Genomic DNA, 7,567 nt, shown 5'->3' with positions numbered 1-7,567 from the left:
AGAGAGAGGTGATAGAGGGGGAAAATGGGCCCACCAGGACCTCTAGCCACTGCAAATGAACTGCAGATGCATGCACCACCTTGTGCATGCATCTGGCTTTACATGGGTACTGGGGAATTGAACCTGGGTCCTGTGTCTTTGCAGGCAAGTGCTTTAACCACTGAACCATCTCTCCGGCCCCCTTTTCAGGATTTTTGTTTGTTTGTTTTGGTTTTTCTAGGTAGGGTCTCACTCTAGCCCAGAATTATTTGGAATTTACTATGTAGTCTCAGGGTGGTCTTGAACTCATGGTGATCCTCCTACATCTGCCTCCCAAGTGCTGGGATTAAAGACATGCACAACCATGACCAGCCTTTTCAGGATTTATTTTTATTTATTTATTTTATTGACAACTTCCATAATTGTAGACAATAACCCACGGTAATTCCCTCCCTCCCCCTACTTTCTCCTCTGAAACTCCACTCTCCATCATACCCCTTTCCCGTCTCCATCAGTCTGTTTTATTTTCAAGCCATCATCTTTTCTTCCTATTATGATGGTCTTGTGTAGGTAGTGCCAGGCACTGTGAAGTCATGGATACCCAGGCCATTTTGTGTCTGGAGGAGCATGCTGTTAGGAGTCCTACCCTTCCTTTGGCTCTTAACATTCTTTCCACCACCTCTTCCACAATGGACCCTGAGCCTTGGAAAGTGCGATAGAGATATTTCAATGCTGAGCACTCCTCTGTCACTTCTTCTCAGCACCATGATGCCTTCTGAGTCATCCCAAGGTCACTGCCATCTGAAAAGAGAAGGTTCTCTAACCAAAAGTGAGAGTAGCATTAATATATGGGTATGAACATTAAGAGAAGTGCTTACTAGGAAGTTTGGTGAGCATAGTATATACATTTAGTCAGACAGCAGACGTTACACCCCTAGGTCTCATGATTATCCCTGTTGTAGGCTTTCAGTATCAGGGATGTATTTCCTCCCATGAAGTGGGTCTCCAGGACAATTAGAGAGAGGTTGGTTTCTCCCATAACAGACATGTCACATTGCACCTGTTGGCTCATTTGGCCTGGCTGGCCAAATTTAAGGCTGGCAGTGTCCACTGCTGAGTACCTCCACTGATGACTTCTCTCTTCCCCATGGAGCTTCATGCAATGTAGCTTTTTCCAGCTTTCTATCAGCTGGTCTACATGAAGGAGGTTTCAGCTCAGTTCCAGCAGGATTTCTCAGTGACCTTGCAGCCCAAGTATGTGGAGTCTTTGGCAATAGAGTCTTACCATCTATTCCTGGTGGGAAACCAAGAACCTCAATAATGGCCTATAATGTTTTGGGGGTATCAGGGACCTCCCTGGCCAACAACTCACTGGAAAGTATACTTTCTCTGGCACTGAAAATTTTCTAGTAACAATCTATGGCTTCTGAGTGTTCCATTGTCCAAAAAAGTAGGTTTCCATATGACTTATTTATATCCTCTTAGATTTTGATTAGCCCTCCCTTCACCTGTCCTTACTCAATCTCTTGCCCTGACTTCACTTAGCTTTTCAGGATTTCTTTTTTTTTTTTTTTTTTTTTGAGAGAGAGAGAGAGAGAGAGAGAAAGAAATGGGAGAGAAAGAGAGTGAGATAGAAATATAAAGGGAAAGAGAGAGAGAATGGGCACACCAGGGCCTTTTGCCACTGAAAATGAACCTCCCTATGCATCTGGCATATGTGTGTCCTGGTGAATTGAACTGGGCCCTATGGCTTTGCAGGCAAGCACCTTAAGTCATCTCTCCGGCCCAAGTTTTCAAGATTCTTAATTTTTTTTTAATTTATTTATTTGAGAGCGACAGACACAGAGAGAAAGACAGATAGAGGAAGAGAGAGAGAGAATGGGCACGCCAGGACTTCCAGCCTCTGCAAACGGACTCCAGACGCGTGCACCCCCTTGTGCATCTGGCTAACGTGGGACCTGGGGAACCGAGCCTCGAACCGGGGTCCTTAGGCTTCACAGGCAAGCGCTTAACCGCTAAGCCATCTCTCCAGCCCGTTTTCAAGATTCTTAATTGTACTTGGCAAGAAAAACATGGAAAAGTATATCTCCACCATTGTCCCAGGGGAAAAAAAAAAAGTCCCAAGGTGTGGTGTTTTGAATGGAATATGGCTCCCATAGCCTCACGCATTTGAATACTTAATTCCCAGTTGGTGGAACTATTTGGGAAGGCTGTGGCACCTTTGGGAGGTGAAGCCTTGCTGGAGGAAGTAGGTCACTGGGGATGTGCCATAGGGTGCTAGAGCCTGTGGTAGTTTAAATGAATGCCCCCTAATAGGATCTCCAGCCACCTGGCTGGAGGAGATGTCACTGTGGATGGATCTGAATTTCAGCCTAGAGTGCTTCAGTTCTACCTGGGTTCCCTGCTGTTTTGGCTGTGGTTTTTGTTGTTGCTTTTTGTGGTGGGTTTTCTTTTCACCATTATGGAACTCTCCCCAATATGTAAACTTCAACAAATCCCTTCTTCCCTGTGCCTGGTTTGCATGTTCATCCCAGCAATGTGAAGCTGATTACAACAGAGCCCAAAACCCTCTTGCTGCGCTGCTTGCTCTTTCTACTTTCTCCCTGCTGGCCTGATGATCTGACTCCTGTCTGTCTGCTCCTGCCATACTTTCCCCACCAAAATGAAAGTGTTTCCAGGCTGGAGAGATGGCTTAGCAGTTAAGGTGCTTGCCTGAGAAGGCTAAGAACTCACATTCGAATCTCCCAGTCCCATGTAGGCCAGGCGCACAGTGATGCAAGCATGCAATGTCGCAATGCACACAAAGGGACGCATATATCTGGAGTTTGTTTGTTGTGACTGAAGGCCCTGGTGCGCCTATTCTCTCTCTTTTTCTCAAATTAGGAGGAGGAAAAGAAAATGTTTCCTGGAAACTGCAAGCCAAAAATAAACCCTTTCCTTCCATGAGCTGTTTCTGGTCAGGTGTTTTGTCTGTCCCAGCAACAAGAAAGTAACTGCTACCCCAGGTTGACGGGGGCTGTGATGGGAAAGAACAGGTAACAGGGAACACCTGGGAGGAGGTGATGGCTGCATCCCTGAGAGATGGAGACCTGGACCTGGCTGGTATCACTGCACGCAGATGACCAGAGCCACAGAAAAGCAAAGGCAGAAAAAGCACAGTTCGTAACAGAAAAGGGTTCTCTCTTCCCTGCCCATTGCAGCATCAGAGTGAACACCTCTATAACAAGGGCAAATAGTGAAAATATACAGTTTTTAATTTTCAGTACTAGATCAAACCCAGGGCCTGGCCTCATGCTAAGCATGCAATGTGGCCCTCACAACACATTATTAATGTACATGAGCATCATGTGAAATATGAGATTCAGAGGATGGGCTGTCTCGTTGAGGTCATTTTTTCTTCTTTTTTATTTCTAGCCCAGGCTGACCTGGAATTTACTATGTAATCTCAGGGTGGCCTCGAACTCATGGTGATCTTCCTACCTCTGCCTCAGTGCTGAGGTTAAAGGTGTGTGCTACCATGCCCAGCTATCCTTTTTTTCTTCTTTCTTTCTTTTTTTGAGGTGGTGTCTCACTCTAGCTCAGGCTGGCCTGAGCTTACAGTGGTCCTCCTCCTCCCACAGCCCGCCACGTGCTGGGATTAAAGGCGTGTAACCACCATGCACAGTCTTCTTTTATTGTTCAGACAAATTATTTCTAGCTAGCCCAAGCTGCCCTCAGAACTGCGTGTGTAGCCAGGCTGGCCTCTCAAAACCTTCTTGCCTCTGCACCCCGAATGCATCATGCATCATAGATATGTGCTGTCATGCCATTAAGCTAATTAAGCATAAATTCTCTTTTTTTTATAGGAGAGAAGAAAGACAATTTTAGAAGGGTTGTCCATGTGTTCTAGAGGAAATGAATGAGTTCAGAATACACTAGCCTGGGAAAGAGCTCCTCCCGCCTCCGAGTGTGTTGCTTGTGGTGTCTCTTCCTCTATGGCATGTCTTTAGGTTTCTGCTTTTGTTTTTCTCAGCCACTGTGCCCAGCAATAAGTATTTATTGCTTATACTCTCATATATGTTTTTGGAATAATAATTTTTAAAAAGTTTATTTATTTTCAAGGAGAGAGAGAGAGAGAGAAAGAGAGAGAGAGAATGGGTGCACCAGGGTCTCTAGCTACTGCAAACTTCCAGATGTATGTGCCATCTTGTACATCTGGCTTATGTGGGTACTGGGGAATCGAACCCAGATCATTAGGCTTTGCAAGCAAATGCCTTAACCACTGAGCAATCCCTCCAGCCTACTGGAATAATTAATTTTTAAAATATTTTTATTTTTGGTGAAAGAGAGAAAATGAGTATGCCAGAGTCTACTGCCTCTGCAAACAAATTCCAGATATATGGTGCCATTTTGAACATCTGCCTTTATGTGGGTATTGGGGAATCAAACCTCAGGCCAGCCAACTTTGCAAGCAAGTGCATTTAACCACGGAGCCATCTCCCCAGACCCAGGAATAATTAGTCTTGGTGGTATTGTTATGTTTGCAGTACAACCTTTTTGGGTGTTTTCTGTCCAATTTAATTTGATGCAACTGGTCAGTTGGTGACCACAAGAGGGCTTCATGAGTAAGATGAGCTCTCTCTTCACACTTCACTTTTTCTTTTTTGAGGTAGGAACTCACTCTGGCTCAGGCTGACCTGGAATGTACTATGTAATCTCAGGATGACCTGAAATTCATAGCGATCCTCATCCCTCTGCCTCTCAGGTGCTGGGAGTAAAGGCAAGCGCCACCATGCCCAGCCATGGAAAGGTTTTTTTGTGTGTTGATGATCTTTGTCTGAGTTAAGTATTTCATTGGGATTTATATCATGGTTATTTTTAAATTTAATTTATTTGCAAGGAGAGAGAGAAAGGGCACACCAGGGTCTCTAGCCACTGTAAATAAGCTCCAGATGTATGTGTCACCTTGTGGATCTGGCTTACGTGGGTCCTGGGGAATCAGACCTGGGTCATTAAGACTGCAGGCAAGCCCCTTAACTGCAGAGCCATCTCTCCAACCCCCATGGTTATTATTCCTTTTTGTTTTTGTTTTTCAAGGTAGGGTCTCTCTCTAAAGCAGGTTGACCTGGAATTCACTATGTAGTCTTTGGCTTGTCTCGAACTCACAGTGATCCTACCTCAGCTTCCAGAGTGCTGGGATTAAAGGCATGCCTCCACCACATCTTGGCCCCATAATTTTGTTTGTTTGTTTTGTTTTTTGAGGTAGGGTCTCACTCTAGCTCAGGCTGACATGGAATTCATTCTGTAGTCTCAGGGTGGCCTCAAACTCATGGCGATCCTCCTACCTCTGCCTCCCAAGTGCTGGGATTAAAGTGCCACCACACCCGGCTCCCCATTATTTTTTTAATTTAAAAAATTTATTTACTATTTATTTGAGAGACTATGAGCAAAAAAGAGTCAGAGAGAGAGAGAGAGAGAGAGAGAGAGAGAGAGAGAGAGAGAGAGAATGGGCACACCAGGGCCTCTAGCCATTGCAAATGTACTCCAGATGCATGTGCCACCTTGAGCATATTATAAAGTAAAATTCTAGCTCCTAACTTGTAATGTGTTACCCAAGAAATCAATCCCTTATCAACCATAGCCAGCCCAAAAGGCTAAGCTGCTATATTCAGGCTAGCAGGAAGTCAAACAGCTATCTAGTAAAGTCGGGAAGCAGAAACAATATCGCCTAAGGTCAGCTCCACAGGGCCAGCACTTGAACTGACAGCTTCCCTAATTTGAATGCACTTTCAACTTTGTTCTTTTTTTTTTTTTTTTTTTGTTAGTTGAGAGTGACAGAGAGAGAAAGAGGCAGACAGAGCGAGAGAATGGGCACGCCAGGGCCTCCAGCCACTGCAAACGAACTCCAGATGCGTGTGCCCCCTTGTGCATCTGGCTAACGTGGGACCTGGGGAATCGAGCCTGGAACCAGGGTCCTTAGGCTTCACAGGCAAGCGCTTAACTGCTAAGCCATCTCTCCAGCCCTGCACTTTCAACTTTGAAAGCCAGCTGTGTTCCCCTAAGGCAGCACACGGGGTGTGTGGCTGCTCCTCACTGCCCAGGGCCTCTGAGCCAGCAAGCAGGAGCTGCCCCTTTCCAACTGGAAAGTGCCCCATATTCCCAGATGCCTGTCTTGAAGTCTGCCAGAGAAGAAGTCCCAATTTAGGCTGACTTCCTTGCTGTGTACAGCAAGATGTCAAAGGTGGCCTTTGCTTGTCCTGCTGGCTTTGTTGTGTTTATTTCTCAGCTTCATGGAAATGTAAATCATATGCAACCAAACACACCCATTTAGTGCTGGTTTGATGTAGATTTTAGAAAAAAAAATTTTGGGCAAGAGTTGTGTTGGGAGGTGGGCAGGGTTCTTACCTGTAAACAAACATCAGACTCTTGGCCACTCTTTGCATTGGCTTTACATGGGTGGCTGAACCCTGGTTGGCAGGCTTTGCAAACAAGTGTCTTAAAAAAAAATTGGGGTGGGCGTGGTGCTCACCCCTTTAGTCCCAGCACTCTGGAGGAAAGGGTAGGTCACTAGGCTTTGAATGCAAGAGCCATGATCGCTGAGCCATCTCTCTAGCCCCTGCTTCCTCCACGCCCTTTTAAAAAATACTTTATTTCTTTAAGAGAGGGAGAGAGAGAGAGTCAGAAAGACACAAGCTGGGCGTGGTGGTGCACCCCTTTAATTCCAGCACTCAGGAGGCAGAAGTAGGAGGATTGCTGAGCTTCAGGCCAGCCTAGGACTACAGAGTTCCAGGTCAGGCTGGGCTAGACCGAGACCCTACCTCAAAAAAAAAAAAAAAAAAAAAAAAAAAAAGAGAGAGAGAGAGAGAGAGACAGAGAGAAAAAGAAAAGAACAAAACACAGGCCATGAGTATGGGTGCTCCAGGGCCTTCTGTCACTGCAAGCAAACTCCAGACACATGTGCAACTCTGTGCATCTGGCTTTACATGGGTGCTAGGGAAATGAACCCTGGTCATCAGGCTTTGCAAGCAAGTACTTTAACCACTGAGCCCCCTCTCCAGCCCCAGCAGGGCTTTCCTTTATGTATCTTGGTTACGTTATCAATTTTACTGAGTGAAAGTGGTTTCTTACTATTTGCTTTCAAACTTGTTCCCCATCACCACCCCGGGACAGAGTCTTACTCTAGCCTAGCCTGACCCGGAATTCACTATGTAGCCCCAGGCTTGCGTTGAACTCAGGGCAATCCTCCTGCCTCAGCCTCCTCAGTGTTGAGACTAATGGTGTGCATCACCACTTTTCCTTTTTTTGCTACATAAAACTATGAAAGTGCATAGTCAGACAAGTCTGTCCCTCACACCCACCACCGTTTTTACATGCAGTTGTTTCTACAGCAGTTTTCCAACCCCCTCCATGAGCACAGGTGTGAGCATGCACTTTGCTTTATACAGTTCATATAACCAGGCAGTAATTCCAAAACAGCACATCACTATTAACAGACAGTTCTGTTATTTTCAAACTTTTTTTTTAAGGTAGGTTGTCACTCTAGCCCAGGCTGACCTGGAATTCACTTTATAGTCTCAGGCTGGCCTCAAGCTCACGGCGATCCTCCTAC

This window comes from Jaculus jaculus, chromosome 9, assembly GCF_020740685.1.
Source record: "Jaculus jaculus isolate mJacJac1 chromosome 9, mJacJac1.mat.Y.cur, whole genome shotgun sequence".
In the NCBI taxonomy this organism is placed as follows: domain Eukaryota; kingdom Metazoa; phylum Chordata; class Mammalia; order Rodentia; family Dipodidae; genus Jaculus; species Jaculus jaculus.
This window is presented reverse-complemented; position numbering follows the sequence as displayed.